Source organism: Myxocyprinus asiaticus, chromosome 39, assembly GCF_019703515.2.
Source record: "Myxocyprinus asiaticus isolate MX2 ecotype Aquarium Trade chromosome 39, UBuf_Myxa_2, whole genome shotgun sequence".
Classification (NCBI taxonomy): domain Eukaryota; kingdom Metazoa; phylum Chordata; class Actinopteri; order Cypriniformes; family Catostomidae; genus Myxocyprinus; species Myxocyprinus asiaticus.
In genome coordinates, this window is record NC_059382.1 from 34,728,055 (window position 1) to 34,746,157 (window position 18,103).

Consider the following 18,103-nt stretch of genomic DNA (forward strand, 5'->3'; position numbering starts at 1 on the left):
CACAAGAATAATACACTATAATATTCTATCTCTGCCCAGACGTAAACCTCTTACTTGAATCGCATGAGGACACAGGTAGAATGTGTTTTCCTCCGTCCTTTAACTCTGACCCGGTTCCTTGAGGCTCGGGTGATGACGGGAGGCCGTTTCCTCGCTCTGTCGGCGGGCGGTACGGCTGTTGATTCTCGGCGGGCTGGCGGAGAACTCAGAAATGTCGACTTGATTAAAGATGGAAGAGAAATCTTTAATCTCTTCACTTCTGTAGGCAAACGGATGAAGATGCGAATTGCTCGGCGGTCTCCTTCGGATCCATTAGAGTGTTCGGTTGAACACAGAGAAATCTCAACTCGTCCAGCGAGATGGAGATTGTATGGCCACAGTTTCAAGTCGGACGTTACTTCCTTGTGCCACGAGGTTGCACCGGAGAGCAGCGAAGAGCTGCGTCCACACACTGCAAACAAAGTCGCTGGAAGCGAATCACGAAACATTTCAGAGGGATTTCAACTCCTGATGATGTCATGTTTGAGGGACGTTCTGTTGTGTGCCTCATCCAATAGGAGTTGAGAGTTCGATCCTTTAGTGAGCAAGGCTTCATGGATTTGTAGTCTGTTTTGGACTCCCTTTGTTTGATTTTGGCGCAATTTTTATCAGTAAGATTTACGACATGGAAGGTGGGGGCTTGAGTTAGGTTTTTACGACTGTTAGGCCTGCCTTTGTGTTCTATCTGAATACATGAGGCCCAACAAATATTTTGAATAATCATATCAACATTCTAATCTAATGCATCTCAATCTTAACTGTAGGCTACTATGTCCCTCATTAAATAGAATTGAACTTTTAATGACGTAAAACACCAGCTGAACTAATCAACATGGTAATATTGCATAGTTTGACTTTAATCGATTGCCATCTAAATTTATTTTAGTGCCGTAGGCTAATTTATGCATTATACATTTGCAGATGAAGAAGCTCAGCAAATACGAATAGAGGAAGATTTAAAATCTTAAAAAATTCAAACGCTAGTATTTCTAAAAGTGAACTCTGCATTAGACATATAGTTTTGACAGTCTTATCTAGTTTTGATTAAAAAAAAAGTGTAGAACATTCTGAGAATGTATTTTTTTTTTCGTTCACTGAATTGTAGGGCAAGGTTAATTAAAAGAAGTGCAATAATTGAAAATAATAGGAAATAATTAGGCAATAATACATAGGCCTATTTTTTTTTTTTTTTTTTTGGTAATTTATTAATTTGATTTAATGTTTTGTTTTTGTTCTGGTAATTTATAAAAAAAAAATTGTTTGGTAATTTATATTTGTAATTTAATGTTGTTTTTTTTTTTTGGTTTTTTTTTTGGGGTTTTTTTTTTTGCTTCTAGCAATTTATTTAATTGATCAAACCCAGAGAATGCTGCCGATATGTTTCAAAAGTAAGCTATACAAATTATTTAATTTAGTCTTGGGCTAATGTTAGTGTTCTAATAAAGCACATTGTAGCTTTTCTTCTGTTGTGTATTTATTTTCATTTAATACACTTTCTGCATGGAAGGTTGTGATATTAAAAAGCATACTGAAATAACTTTACAGTGGAGAGGTAGTTAGGCGCTAATTTTGCCATGGAGCGAACACGGAGCGGGGTTTCTCTAATCCAGGAGCGCGGAGCGAACGAGGAGCGGGAAATGGACAACCCAGAGTGGAGCTGGAGCGGAGTAATTAAAGAATGTGATGCATTGGGGTGGCAGCATCATGTTGTGGGGGTGCTTTGTTGCAAGAGGGACTGGTGCACTTCACAAAATAGATGGCATCATGAGGAAGGAAATTTATATGGATATATTGAAGCAAAATCTCAAGACATCAGCCAGGAAGTTAAAGCTCGGTTGCAAATGGGTCTTCCAAATAGACAATGACCCCAAGCATACCTCCAAAGTTGTGGCAAAATGGCTTAAGGACAACAAAGTCAAGGTATTGGAGTGGCCATCACAAAGCCCTGACCTCAATCTGATAGAAAATATGTGGGCAGAACTGAAAAAACATGTGTGAGCAAGGAGGCCTACAAACCTGACCCAGTTCTGTCTGGAGGAATGGGCCAAAATTCCACCAACTTATTGTGAGAAGCTTGTGGAAGGCTACCCAAAATGTTTGACCCAAGTTAAACAATTTAAAGGCAATGCTACCAAATACTAACAAAGTGTATGTAAACTTCTGACCCACTGGGAATGTGATGAAATAAATCATTCTCTCTACTATTATTTCACATTCTTAAACTAAAGTAGTGATCCTAACTGACCTAAGACAGGGAATGTTTTCTACGATTAAATGTCAGGAATTGTGAAAAACTGAGTTTAAATGTATTTGGCTAAGGTGTATGTAAACTTCTGACTTCAACTGTAAATGTTGAATTAAGCTTTGAAAGAATGGTAAAACTTTATAGTTTTATGAATGTAATGACTTATGCATTGATTTAGAATACTTCCCGTCAAGCAAACTCTTCTATGATCATTTGCAGTCAAAAAAAAACTATTGTGAGCTTTTTTAATTAAATGTGAAAAACTCAGCTGAACACCACACACCACGCCAGAGAGCTGCCGCTTAGGGGCGTGTTTGTAATATGCAAAGCCAGTGTGTATTTCCGCAGACACCTACACTTCTCGTTTTCAGTACACAAGCATTTTATATATCCGCGATTACAGTTGAAAAGATGACCACAATGTACAAAGAGTGTTGATTTATCACACGATTACTTATCTCAGCCTCAGTATTGCCACAATGAATGCATGGAATCATCATTTGAAGTCTGTTTGAAGTTATAAAAATACATGATGTGTTTAAAGTTTCAAGTTCAAGTTTCAAGTTTTAATGGTCACATACATAACCATACACAGTATGACATGTAGTGAAATTCTTGGTATGACTTTTCTCCCAACAGTTGTACAGTTTACATACAAATTATATATATATATATATATATATATATATGAGTAGAAATAGAAGTAAAAAATCCACAATTAAAAAACAATAAAATACACAATAAAATAGGAGAAAGAAGAAATATACTGTATGTACAAAGTATGCATATGAATATGAAATAGTGCATAATGACAGATGTAGAGGTGGTAGCAGCAACAGTTGACTGGCAATATGTACATGTGCAAGGTAAAGTGCAATTGTGCAGTATGTTGACCTGCAACAGGCTAATGTTATAGAGGTGATGTTGTAGATGTATAATAATGATATATAATATGATAATGTAGAGTAGTTTTTGCTTCAAGTGTGTGGTGTTGAATAGTGAACCTAGTCCTGGTGTTGTCCTTGGTTCAGGACACGGATGGCCTGTGGAAAGAAGCTCTTTCTCATTCTCTCTGTTTTAGCCATCAGGGAGCGGAAGCGTTTCCCTGACCGCAACAAAGAGAAGGGTCCATTATTAGGATGGCTGAGGTCTTTCATGATCTTCCTGGCTTTGGTCTAGCATCGTTTGTTGTAGATGGACTGCAGGTCAGGGAATTTGGTGTGGGTGATGCGCTCAGCTGATCGCACCACTCTTTGTAGAGCCAGTCTATCTTGTTTTGTACAGTTTCCAAACCAGGCTGTGATGTTTCCTGTCAGGATGCTCTCAATGGTGCAGGTGTTAACGTTTTTTATCACCATAGAGGGCAGTTTAAAGTCCTTTAAGCACCTGAGGTGGTAAAGATACTGACGGGCCTTCTTCACCATGGTGTTAATGAGGCAGGTCCATGACAGATCGTGTGCGGAATAACAGAAATTGTCCACTCTCTCCACTGTGGCCCTGTTGATCATAATGGGGTGGTAGTTCCTCGCCTGCTTTGTACTGAAGTTCACTATCAGCTCCTTTGTCTTGCTGATATTCAAAAGGAGGTTGTTCTCCTGGCACCGGTCCTCCAGGTCTTTGATCTCCTGCAGATAGGCCCTCTCGTCGTTATCAGAGATCAGGCCCACCACAACAGTGTCGTCGGCAAACTTGACAATGGTGGTGGAGTTGGAAGTGGCCACACAGTCATAAGTGTACAATGAGTACAGCAGGGGGCTTAGAACACAACCCTGGGGGGGCTCCAGTGCTGAGGGTGAGGGGGGGTGAGTCATGTCTGCCCACCCTTACTGCTTGTGGCCTGTCAGTCAGGAAGTTGGAGATCCACTGACGCAGAGATGGGCTAAAATCCTAGGTCCTCCAACTTGGTGGTGAGTTTAGAGGGAATTATAGTATTAAAAGCTGAACTGTAATCAACAAACAGCATTTTAACATAATTTCCCTTCCTCTTGTCCAGATGATCTAGGACTGTGTGGAGGAGATGTGTGATGGCATTGTCTGTTGAGCGATTTGGACAGTAAGCAAACTGTAAGGGATCCAGGGTGTCAGGTAATGAGGAGGTGATGAAGTCTCTGACCAGTCTTTCAAAGCACTTCATCACAATTGAGGTCAGTGCTACAGGTCATTAAGGCAGAAAGGCTGGGGTTTCTTCGGGACAGGAACAACGATGGACTGTGTAAAGCAGGTTGGAATCATGTGTACGCCTCTTCATTATTTTTTGTTTGTCATGGAAACTGTTTGCCACCATTATCTCACAGAGCCTTTGATTTCTTGTTAATGGTGGAAACCTGGCTTTAGTCTATTTTTTAAAATAACTTTTTATAGTAGTATAAAAAACATGACAGTCTGAGCATAATACAGTCACTCTGACCACTAGTTGTTTTAATCTTTATCTTCCGCTATGTTTCTCAAGGTCCATAGCATCATTATTTCTATTGCAACTGAATCTTTAACTGTGTTTCCCAAGGTCCATAGCATCATTACTTCTGTTGCACTGTGTGGTTTTTTTGCAGCATCAACTCTTTTAATAACCTCATATGCCCTCTCCTGGGTTTCACAAAGTCCAGGCTATTCTATATTAGTACTGTTCTGTTTGATATATAAAATATACTATGATATAGAAAAATATAATATAAATTCCCTCCTTTGAGACTTATAAAAAGTCTCACATCTATTGCCCTTTCCCAGAGTGCAACCTCACAAGCCAGTCTCCTTCACACCTTCCAAGTGACCAATATGTCACACATTCCTCTAACAATGACTGCTCTTATGGAACTGCACTCCAGAGGAGAAATAAGACCAAACATCTCCCTCCACATTTGTCAGTCAGTTTTACCAGAGATGAACTGCTGAACATTCGACAGTATACACCAGTCAATCTTTTCCCGGATTTTGAATATTCGGACGTTTTGTTTGACATTTTAGTCGGAGGCGCGGCTGTGTTGTTTAAATGCGCTATGAGACGCAGGCGAGGGAGACGAGCAGGCGCGTTGGTCAGGCTCTGTCGGCGGGGTTTTCGAACAGCGCTGCTGAGCATTCATCTTGCGAATCTCCGCTCTCTCCCTAACAAAACGGATGAACTACATCTCCTCACCTGCACAAACAAGGACTTTTCAAACTCTGCTGCCTTATGCTTCACAGAAACCTGGCTGAGTGAAGCCATTCCGGAGAGCGCATTACATCTGCCAGGCTTTCAGCTGTTCAGAGCGGATCACATCACGGAGATAACGGGGAAAACGAGAGGCGGTGGAACATGCTTTTACAACAATGAAAGTTGGTGAAAGTTGGTGTACAGATGTAACAACATTAAAGCTGTTCTAATTTGGAAGCACTCTTTATTAACTGTAAGCCTTTCTACTCACCGTGGGAGTTTTCCTCGTTTATTTTGGTGAGTGTGTGTATAACACAGCTGGCTGATCAAATCACAGACAAGGAACAACAATACCCGGACTCAGTTATTATTGTTCTTGGGGATTTTAACAAAGCAAACCTCACGTGTGAACTGCCCAAATACAAACAGCACATTACATGCCCAACCAGAGACAGAAATATACTGGATCATTGCTACACAACAATAAAGGATGCATATCGCTCTGTTCCTAGAGCAGCTTTGGGACTATCTGATCACAGTCTGGTTCATCTTCTTCCAACCTACAGACAGAAATTAAAATCTGCTATGCCTGTATTAAGGACTGTAAAGAAATGGACCAACAAAGCAGAGCTGGAACTACTAGCCTGCTTTGACTGCACTGATTGGAGTGTTTTTGGGGCTGCAGACACCAATCTGGACGAGCTCACATATACTGTTACATCATATATCAGTTTTTGTGAGGATATGTGCATTCCTACTAGGACTTATTTAACATTTAACAATGACAAACCATGGTTTACAGCGGAACTCGGGCAGCTTCGTCAGGCCAAAGAGGATGCTTACAGGGGTGGGGATAAAGTCTTGTACAATCAGGCCAGGAACACACTGAATAAGGGAATCAGAATGGCTAAAAGAAGATACTCTGAGAAGCTGAAAAACAAGTTTTCAGCTAACGACCCTGCATCAGTGTGGATTGGCATGAAACAATTTACGAATTACAGGACTCCTGCCCCCAACCCTGTGGTGGACCAACAACTGGCTGACGACCTGAATGTGTTCTACTGTAGATTTGAAAGGCCCAATCTCACACCCCACACCCACTCTGACCTTCACTTCACACAAACACCAACACCTTCTGCAACCCCCCTCCTCCCCCCTCCTGCTACTCAACCTGCACTTAAAATCTGTGAAGATGACGTGAGCCATGACTTTCGACAACAAATGATAAGGAAAGCACAGGGCCCAGATGGCGTTTCACCTGCATGTCTTAGATCCTGTGCTAACCAGCTGGCCCCCATCTTCACACAGATCTTCAATAGATCACTGGAGCAGTGTGAAGTCCCATGCTGCTTCAAATGTTCCACTATCATCCCCATCCCAAAGAAACCAAAAATCACAGGACTTAATGACTACAGACCTGTCGCCCTGACGTCTGTGGTCATGAAATCATTTGAAAGACTGGTGTTGGCCCACCTGAAGAACATCACTGGACCCTTTCTAGATCCCCTTCAGTTTGCTTATCGAGCAAACAGGTCTGTGCATGATGCAGTCAACATGGGATTGCATCATATCCTGCAACATCTGGACAGACCAGGGACATATGCAAGGATCCTTTTTGTGGACTTCAGTTCGGGTTTCAATAAATTACACCAACTCTCTGTTCCCGTGTCTATCTGTCAGTGGATTACCAGCTTTCTGACGGACAGGCAACAGCTTGTGAGACAGGGGAAACTCACTTCCAGCACCTGTACAATCAGCACTGGTGCCCCCCAGGGATGTGTGCTCTCCCCACTACTCTTCTCCCTCTACACCAATGACTGCATCGCCAAGGACCCCTCTGTCAAGCTCCTGAAATTTGCAGATGACACCACTGTCATCAGCTTCATCCGAGATGACGATGAGTCTGCATACAGAAGGGAGGTTAAGCAGCTGGCTGTCTGGTACAGTCAAAACAACCTTGAGCTGAACACGCTCAGAACGGTGGAAATGATTGTGGACTTTAGGAGGAACACCCCAACACTGACCCCCCCTCACCATTCTAAACAGCACTGTGGCAGCAGCGGAGTCATTCAGGTTCCTAGGCACTACCATCTCACAGGACCTGAAGTGGGAGACCCACATTGACTCCATTGTGATAAAGGCCCAGCAGAGGTTGTACTTCCTTCGCCAGCTGAGGAAATTCAACCTGCCACAGGTGCTGCTGATACAGTTCTACTCAGCAGTCATTGAGTCTGTCCTCTGCACTTCAATAACTGTCTGGTTTGGTTCAGCTATGAAATCAGACATCAGAAGACTACAAAGGACAGTTCGGACTGCTGAGAGGATTATTGGTTGCTCCCTGCCCCCCCTTCAAGAGCTATACACTTCCAGAGTGAGGAAAAAGGCTGGAAAAATCACTCTGGACCCCACTCACCCTGCCCACTACCTTTTTGAACTGTTGCCTTCTGGCCGACGCTTCAGAGCTCTGAGCACCAGAACCGTCAGGCACAAGAACAGTTTTTTTCCCTCAGGCTATCCATCTCATGAACAGTTAATTGCCCCATTGAGCAATAACTATGTGCAATACACACTTTAGTCTTTCTTATATTTTTCCAACACATCCAACCTCTTCTGCCATTTCATTCCTCTGAAAAAAAAAAAAAAAAAACATTTGCACTGTACATAACTGTACATAACAGATTGTATTAGATTTGCTCTACCCATGTGTGTGTCTGTATGTATGTGTATAATTATTTTTTTATTTTTTATTATTATCTGTGTCTTGCTGCTGTTTTTGTATTGTTTTTGTATTGTTGTACACTGGAAGCTCCTGTCACCAAGACAAATTCCTTGTATGTGTAAGCATAATTGGCAATAAAGCTCATTCTGATTCTGAAACATCATTTTAAAGAAAATAATCACTTCAGGAAGGGGTATATGCCAAAATAATAAACATAATACCCTCTAACTTCCTGCCTACTCTATCCAATCCACAGTGCTACCTAATTTTATTATAAAAGAAAATACGAGTATACAGACTCCCTTGCTATCCAAAAACAAGAGAAAATTGAAAATAAAGAGTTAAAAATAAAAGGCTCCCCTTCCCTTCCATTCTTGTGTCATTTCAGGGTTTTTCTAGAATTCATTCAGCTCATCCAGTCCAGGCAGGGCCTATGGAGTATATAGTGGCCCCAATGTCAATTTTACAGAGATATCACTTTACAGAGATATTGATCATCTGTTTGGCTGCAGCATTGGCCAGCACTGTTCTGAGAAGAGGCACAACACAACAAAACAATGTTGTGGCTTAAATCATCTGGCTCAGCCATCTGCAATGGTGAGAGACTGGTTCCAGAATGAGTTAATGAAACAACATACACATAATGATGACAACAGAATGGTAAAACATAGTATCAAAGACACTATCAGAATAGACGCATGTATATGAAGTTATTAACATTCATAGTTGAGGAATTTACGATGTTCAATTTAATCTTAACATTTCTCCATAGGTTACACCTGTCCCCAATGACCAATTTTTAAATGATCCAAATCATTCTTAAATTTATTTTCCTTTAATTTTAGTCTCAAAGGAGACAATTTTTTCCTTAGCATTTATCAATAATTTTTTACAAATACGTCACAGATATTTCTTAAATCTTCAAATCAGAACTTCTAGCACGAATAACATTATTTCATGCACATCCAAAAGGAAAAAAACTTTTATTCTGTAAAATATCAGAGCATCTGAGCAAAATTGTTCACAACGTTTGCTTAGTTCTGCCTCTTTATTGAAGGTTGGGACTTTATTTTCCATTTTATCTGGAATGATTGGTCGCAGAACAAACCCAAGGAAAAAGCATCACAATATTGGCAAGGGTGCCACACATAAAGATCAGAAAACAAGTATTAAGAGCACAACTTCAGCAAATTGGAATGGCAGAGAACATGAAATGATCCAAATCATTCTTAATTTTCTTTCCTTTAATTTTAGTCTCAAAGGCAGCTTCTCAGTGTACCCATAATCAACCAATGCTACACTGTGTGTATAAAACAATAAAATAAAAAATATCTAATTTTAACTAAAAGAATCTGCTATCTCTCTTTTCTAAATTCGGGGCGCCCCTGTCTGAGTGGAGACACCAAGAGAGACAAGGTTCTGTAGACTATTCTTTGTGCCATTCTTACAGAGTAAGAGGTCATAGGTATTTGTTTTATTCGGGGCCCTACCAACATCTGTCTCAGTTTCTCCATCTGACAGTCCCTAACAAAAATAATAAACTCTACCTATCTTAGTTTTGTTGGTTGATCAAGTTTACACCGATAAAGTTGCAACTCACATGTAAATTTGTTCTTCAGACATAGTTAAACACATAGAAAATTAAAAACAAAACAAATAATCATGGGTTCTTACATTTAAATATCAAGACTTTATAGTGTTTAATTTAATATTAAAAATGTTATTGTGTCATACATTGGTCCAGACAGAACATAAAACAGACACATGAATGTGAAATTTTCACATTTAAGGTTTACTTTTCATACTCAAGTTACAAAATATAATTTTCTTATTCGTCAGTTTCACCTTTTTAATTTCTCATTCCCATTTTCTTGACATCTTAGCATTTCCATTTGTTTACCGTGGCTTTGATAACTAATGACCTCCATGAAGGAAGTACACAACAAAACGATAGCCCTCCTAGCATTATTGCAATTCCCAAAAACATTCCCAATTTACATAATACATCTCTCTCTAACAAATTAACAGGATTCTGATTTGTATGGTTGCACTTTTGTTTTTAGTTTGTATCCTTTTTTCTTCCCTGTGCCCACCTTATATTTTTCAGAGAATTTTCTCCTTCCTTTTTGAACAGTGACTCCTCTTCACTTTCTCTCTCCCTACTATACTTCTATTTCTCACCAACTAATCTGTGTCTTGTATTAATTTTTCTGTTTCTCTAATGTTCCTATTTATTTGTGTTTCTATTACTTGCGCTTCTGCTTTAATCTCCTCTTGTTCTCTTCTCACTTGTCCTTTTTGTTTCTCTCTTTTTTATTTTTTTACTCTTATCTTTAGTTTTATCATTTTTTATCAAAGTTTCCATTTCCTCGCACAGCGCTACATCAAATGTCCCTTCCATAGGCCATTTTGTCATCATATCTTGGTTATTTTTTTTTTTTTTTTTGGCCATCTTTTGCTTATCTATAAGTTCTCTACACAATGGATATTTTAATCCTAATTAGGAAAAATGTATCAATGTATCCATTTTTGTAATAATTTATTTGTTCTAATAACCTGATCTTCCAAAAGAAATTCAATTATTTTTATGTATTTATTAACCAATTTCCCATAGCCTCTCCTATAACATGCACTTTAATTGTAATAATTATTATACCATATACAAGTACACATTTTCCTATATGTTGTCAATTTACTTTTAGGATCACTTTGTATCCAAATAGTGTCAAACAACAATAACAGCAGTTTTTTCTTAGATAAGCTGAGTCTTTATTTCTTTCACTGTTATTTTTAACTTTTTGCTTTCATGTACATTTTGTTTTACAGCAGTGTTGTCTCACCATTTTTATTATTTTTCCTATTGTCAGTTTATACTGCATTATATTTACTCTTCCATATTTATATTTTATCATTGGTTTTAACTTCACTATACAACCAGAATAATTTTTAAGTGCCCTCTTTGCCTCTAATCATAGGATCTCTTCTGACTCATATATTGGTGGAAAGTTGAAAATAGGCCTTAATAGATTTTCTTTGCTGTAAATTGCATATATACTCCTCATTAGTTTCACAGCAAAGGTTGAGTCTCTCTATCTGGATCACAAATTCTACAATCTGAAGAATGGCCAAACAACCTACAAAACCAATATTTCGGAACGTTTTTAGTTTTCTCTGTGTTAACAAAGGAAATTCCTTTCCAAATTTTCACAAGAGACAGGCTTTCATTCCCAACATACATTCAACATATAAAAGACAAACCTTCTTTATTAGGCAACATTTACTCCATTCATCGTATTCGTTTTTTATTTTTTTTTTAGGGCTCATATTACATTCAAATTGAAACTTGTCTTATTTATAGGGCTCATATTACATACACTCTGTATTCCTTTTATTTTAAGGACGCATCATATATTCCAGTCCCTCTACTGGGCTCATACTTGTACTCAGTCATACACTTCCATACGCAATTATACTTCAGTCACTCTTCACACACTTTCAAACACAGACACAAACACTCACAGACACAGAAACTTTCACACTTTTTACCAACACAAGGCCTTTATAAACACAGAGCTCTCAAAAAATACTATAAAATTCTAAAACGCAACTATTCTATCACCCCTCTTAGGTGACCTACCAAACAGCCCTTCTCGCCGATTCACTTCCTCAACACGATGAAAAGCGTATTTATTAGGCTTATTGCCAACCCTGACCTCTGTGATTCACTTCCACAACACAACAGAGCATTTCCCTCAGGGCTCTTTCCTAAGGCTTCCTTAAACTTTATCTACACAACTATTGTTATTCATCTAGGCCTCTTAACAGAAAAAACAGATCATTGCATGCAATTATTTCTTCTGGAATCAAAATCCTTTATGTTCTTTAAATTTGGAGAAGCTTTTTGAGTGTCCTTACCACCACGGGCAAACTCTGGCAAGCAACACAAATTAATTATAAGCAAAAATGCTTACCCCTTTGGTGGCCACCTGCTTTTGTGTTGCCTGTCTAGTCCGCCCGCTGTGATTTTTCACCCTTCTGCTCCTTCCAATCCCGTTCTCGTCGCCAATATGTTGTGGCTTCTGCCACCTCTATGAAACATCACTCGTGAAGTCTTGGGGTTTTGATGCCAGAAGATAGACTTTATTATCAGAGATAAAAAAACAGAGTTGTTCCCATCACAACAACTCCAACAACTTGGTTTGCACCTGCTTATATACATATCATCTACCAAGGAGTGGCCAGTACATTCCATACATGTCACCATTCCTATTCTTTGATCTGTTTATTTTAAGAAGTTGACAGGAGACACCTGTGGAGGAACCTCAACATATATTTTCTCAGCAGTCATGAGAGCAGTTTACTATATGTGAGCACATTCCTTTCCTACACAGGCTTCTCCACACACACACTAAGATTCATGCTTGACCATCAGAAATAATTGTAAATAAAATGGTTATATTAACATTGATTATGCTTGATTAATTTATACTCAACTTGATAAAAATATTCTACATTAACAACAACACACAAATAACAACAGCTATGGCTATTATTACTCCCTCTTTAGTAAACCATTCTTTTCAGGATCCAAATAGTTTGTCAATCCATTTTCCAATATGTTGATCTCTCCCTGCATTGGTAGTCATTTCTCATAGATCTTTCAATTTTTTCATTGCTGTGGTAAAGGATCCATCAGGAGCTGTATTATTTGGAATATAAGGACAACAGTCAGCTCCAAACATTACACAGACACTGCCTTTTTCTGCCAATAGCAAGTTTAGTGCTTGTCTATTTTGCCATGTCATTATGCTTGTTGCAGCTAACTGGTCACCTAAGGCCTTCAGTGCTTCATCAGTGTAGTTGATGAAACTGCTGATTATAATAAATGTAATTGATCCATTCTGCATTTTATTGGGTGTCCATACAAATATAGACTCAAAGCCTGATTTTATTTAATCTCTGGCTTTAAATTCTTGTGGTATTCCTCTTGGTTGACCAATTTAATCTAAATAAACATTAGGGTCTGGTTTGTATGCTCTCTTTACTCAGCATTTGTTTGGGACAATTTTTCTTGGTTCAGTGTGGGTTTCAGATTCTTGGGGGTCCCATGTTAACATGGTTGTTTCTTGCACTAGTCTTATTCTAGTACATATTCCTTTCCAATTTTTAGGTAATATAGCTCTCAATCATCTTCCTCCACAAAGTAATCTGCTATGGCCGCTGTTTGTTCCTCATATATTTTTATTACAGGGGAGACTAGAGTTTGGTTCTCACAATTTATAAGGCAGTTTCCCGTGAGTTTGCCCACACACCTTGTAGCTTCTATTTGAAATGGTATGCCAAATCTTGGAATGACCTCTCTGGTCAAAAATTGTATCACAGTTTGAGCTCCCTGGTCTGCTGATGGTACTGCCTCTACCCATCTGGTGAATCTGTCTATTATCACCAACATGTATCTTTTTCCTCTTGTTGATTTTGCCATGTCCACATAGTCCATTACCAGGTCCTTCTGGGACTGGTATGTGACCTATTGGTGCTGATGTACACTTTCTGACATTGTTTTGGGCACAAATTTCACATTCAGCCAAAAATTCATCTACCATGGCCTGTAGATATGGGGACCAATATCCCTGTCTTTTTACTTTCCTAATTACCTCCCCCCCTTGCGCAATGGTCAAAACCATGCGCATCTGAGATTAGAATAAGTAAGGAGTGCTGTTGGAGCAATCATAAATCCTTCATGAGATTGCCATATTCCATTTACATCTCTGCTTGCACCTCTTTATTGCCATACACTATGTTCATGTGGGCCAGTTTGATGTTGCAAACAAAAAATGTCATCTAACTGGGGTTGAGGCTGAAGCAGAACTGATACATATGCCATTATTGCTACTTGGCATCCTGAGGCCTTTTTAGAGTGTAAGTCTGCAGCATTATTACCTTGAATGACAAAATCATTGCCTTTTTTGTGTGCTTGACATTTGATGATAGCCAGTTTCTTTGGATACATCATGGCTGAGATAAGTTTAATTATCTGGTCACCATGCTGAATTGGTGTCCCATCAGTCTTTTTGAACCCTCTTTGTTTCCAAATTGCTCCAAATAGATGGCATACTCCTTGCGCATATGCGGAATCTGTATAAATATTGACTGTTTGATTTTTAGCCAACAAACAAGCCTCAGTTAATGCCTTTAATTCAGCCAATTGTGCCGAGCATGGCTGTTCACAATGTTGCAACACAAATGGAAAAACATTTATATCTTCTCTCTTGACAATAGCATACCCAGCATGATTTCTTATATGGTCTCTGAAACATGACCCATCTACCAAATAATCTGCTTCTGCATCAATGATTGGTGTTGATTCTAGATCTGGTCTTAAACGAGTAAAAGCTAGAGAGTCTATTACACATTCATGAGGTGTTCCCTCCCCTTCTAGAGGAATGAAATTGGCTGGATTTATTGTTGTACATCGTTTTATGTAAATATCTGGATAAGTTAACAGTTTTGAATATGTCAGACACCAGGCTTGCGTTAAAACAAATCTACCTTGCTCTAATAACTCTGTTACTTTGTGATAAGTATAAATTATCACTGGATAGCCCATTGTCACAGTGGAAGCTTTATCATAAGCAAAATACACTGCTGCAAGTCCTTGATAGCATGGCGGGTAGCCTTGTACTACATTATCCAGTTTGGTGCTATAATAAGCTATTGATTGCTTCTTTCTTCCACTACAGGTCTCTTGCATTAAGACTGCTGATGCATATCCATCCCTTCTATTTGCTACATACAGATGAAATGGTTTAGTATAGTCCGGGGTTGCTGGAACTGTCTGAAGCTCTTTTTTCAATGATTCAAATGCTATCAATGCATCAGTATCCATGTCAGTCGAGCTCAGAGATTCTGATGCCCTGTCTGTTTCATCAGTGCCCTTTAAGGGAGCTGTTTTAATAGCATAATTTTCTATCCAATCAGCACCTGTCATGCCCAAAAAGGTCATCATTTATCCCACTGTTTGTGGTTGGGGTGCTTTACTTATGCCTTCCAATTGGCTTGGTGATATAGCTTTAGTGTTATGCGCAATGATTCATCCTAAATACTCTACCTGTGGTAAGCAGTACTGCAGTTTTTCTTCTGAGACTTTGTGGCCCCCTTCAGCTAATTTAGTGAGCACTTTGATAGAATCTTAGTGATATTGCTCTGATGTTGTTGAACAAATCAACAGATCATCTACATATTGTATCAACACCAGAATTGTTGTTTCAATCATTATACCAATTTTAGCCAACCATGCACCCTATTTCTTAAACAATTCCATTCAGATTGTTATAAAAAAACAAGACAAGCAATCTTAATCTTTAGTCACCACCATGTTATTTCCATTCTTTATTACTATTAAAATGTGCATGAGTTCAATAAAAGCATAAGTAAAAGTATTGATTCATCTTCCAATCTAAATTAATTATCATACAAACATTCCCAGGTTTGTTTCATACTTCTTTAATAAGTCAGACACTCCCTTGTCAGCAACGGCTCTCAAAACTTTACCCCCAAATCCAATCTATAAATAATCTTCTACACAGGGTATGATCCCCTGATGGCACAGTGACAGAATGCTTGGTATTTAACACTGTGATAAGTTGTTTTAGTAAAGCAGTTATTAAAATACAGTCGGGCTGAGTGGAACTCACAATTTCCGGGCAGGTCTCTTCGATACCTCCCTTTTGATGCTTCTGACCTAAGAGCATTCATTCACTTCCTTAAAGCCATATCAAACCATATCAAACCAAACAATTCAAAACATGGTTAAATTCAAAAAGCATTATTCAAAATTCAACAATCTATTAAAATTGTCCAAATAAAGGTAAAAGTTAGAATGCTAAAATTGAACTCATTTACAGATCATTAATTTCCATTCAGGTTGTATTTCTGCTACTTTAGCAAACATCACAAAAGACCATGTAACATGGTGGGGACTAACATCAGAACAAACAAAATAAAGGATAGTCTCTGTCAAGCTTCTAGGAAGCTTAATTTAAAAACATCACTTTAATTCAATAATTGTCTCTAGATTGTTTTGAACCTACATTAAGTGTGTCAGATCAACTTTCAACTGAATCTCTTGTATTTAAATACAAGAGATTCAATCATTATACCAATTTTAGCCAACCATGCACCCTATTTCTTAAACAATTCCATTCAGATTGTTATAAACAAACAAGACAAGCAATCTTAATCTTTAGTCACCACCATGTTATTTCCATTCTTTATTACTATTAAAATGTGCATGAGTTCAATAAAAGCATAATAAAAGCATAAGTAAAAGTATTGATTCATCTTCCAATCTAAATTAATTATCATAAGCAATAACTTTAACCTTTAACTTTAGATTGCCCTCTGAATATATAAAATCTTTAATCATGATGAAGAAAGCTGTTTGAACTTCTCCTTCATATCACTGTATCTAACATTATTGTCAAATCACATCATTTTCCATATAAATAGCAAATCAAATCAAAATAAAATAAAATAAAACAACTTAGAGATGTGCCTTTAAAATCTGCTCTTGTGTTTCTGTTTCAAGCAGACACTTATCAAACTTAGCCTGAGAGTGAGAGAGTGTAGGGCAGGGGAGAAATTAGGAGGAGGTACACTCCATTCCCTCACACTGTTTCCAATCTCATTACAGCTATTCCTTTTTTCATTTTAGAATCTCACAATAATATATTTAAATTACTCTTCAACAGTAAAAATCGTAATAATACTCTCTTATGTTTACATTCTCCCTTTCCTTACTCTCTCAGGAGAAGGAACTTCCATTCTATCTAATAAAATAACATTAATCAAGGTTTTAAACTAACAGAAAAGTAAGTTTAAACAGGATGAAGTAGTAAAGAGGCACAAGGGAAATTCAAACAACTCTCTTTTCTTACGTTTTGAAATAATTTCTCATTACACTAGGTCCTTTTAATTTTTCATGACTCTTACTTTTTATTTTATTTATTTTTTATATACAAATAAATAAGTAATTTAACAATAAGACAATATTGGGGGGGTCACGTGACGCCATGCAAGAAGCAGACGTGTGAGCGACAAGCTCTGCGCACTTTGCTAAATTTGTGATTATTTTCATGTTATAATTTGGTGAAATTTGATACACCCAGTTACACATTTGCTCTTTAAGGCAAAACATGGCAAAGAAGTCAAAATCCTCGGGCTCTGGAGACATTAAAAGACACTTACGTGTTCAGGATGAAAGGGGACTCGATTTGGATGGCGCGGCGGGAGAGGAGATCCAGCGTCAGTTGTCCAACAACTCGGTGATGTTGACGAAGGTTCTTGCTGACTTGGAGGATCTCGTTGTAAACACGTCGATCGATTACGGCGATGGAAATAAAGTTCTCTGAGATAGTTACAAGAGTGACTGATGTTGAAAAATGAATCGATTTTTTGGAATCTTTGGAGAGGGAATTAACCGCTAATCCGCCCGCGACCAAAGTTGATTTGGAACATCTCCTAGAAAAGCTTGAAGATCTTGAGAATAGAAGCCTCAGGAAAAACTTTAGAATTGTTGGAATTCCTGAGCATGAGGAGGGCAGAGATATGGTGAAATTCCTAGATGAGTTTTTCCCGAGTCTGCTCGACATACGTAGGCCACAAGCTGGAAATCGAGCAAGCTCACAGAGTCCCGGCTCACAGATCTGCTGAGGGAGGAAGCCCACGACCGATTCTGGCCAGATTTCTGAGATCAACCGATAAAGATCTTGTGTTGCGCCAGGCGAGGAGCAATCTTGGAAGAACCATAATATTTTCTTGTTCCTGGACTTTGCGAGTTCGACAAAAGAGAAACACGATCGGTTCAAGGAATGTAAGAAACTCTTACATCAGAAAAAGATCTCGTTTGCTCTGATGTTTCCAGCCAAACTGAGAATAGAAATGAAGGTCGGTCGCAAAGTATTTACATGTCCAA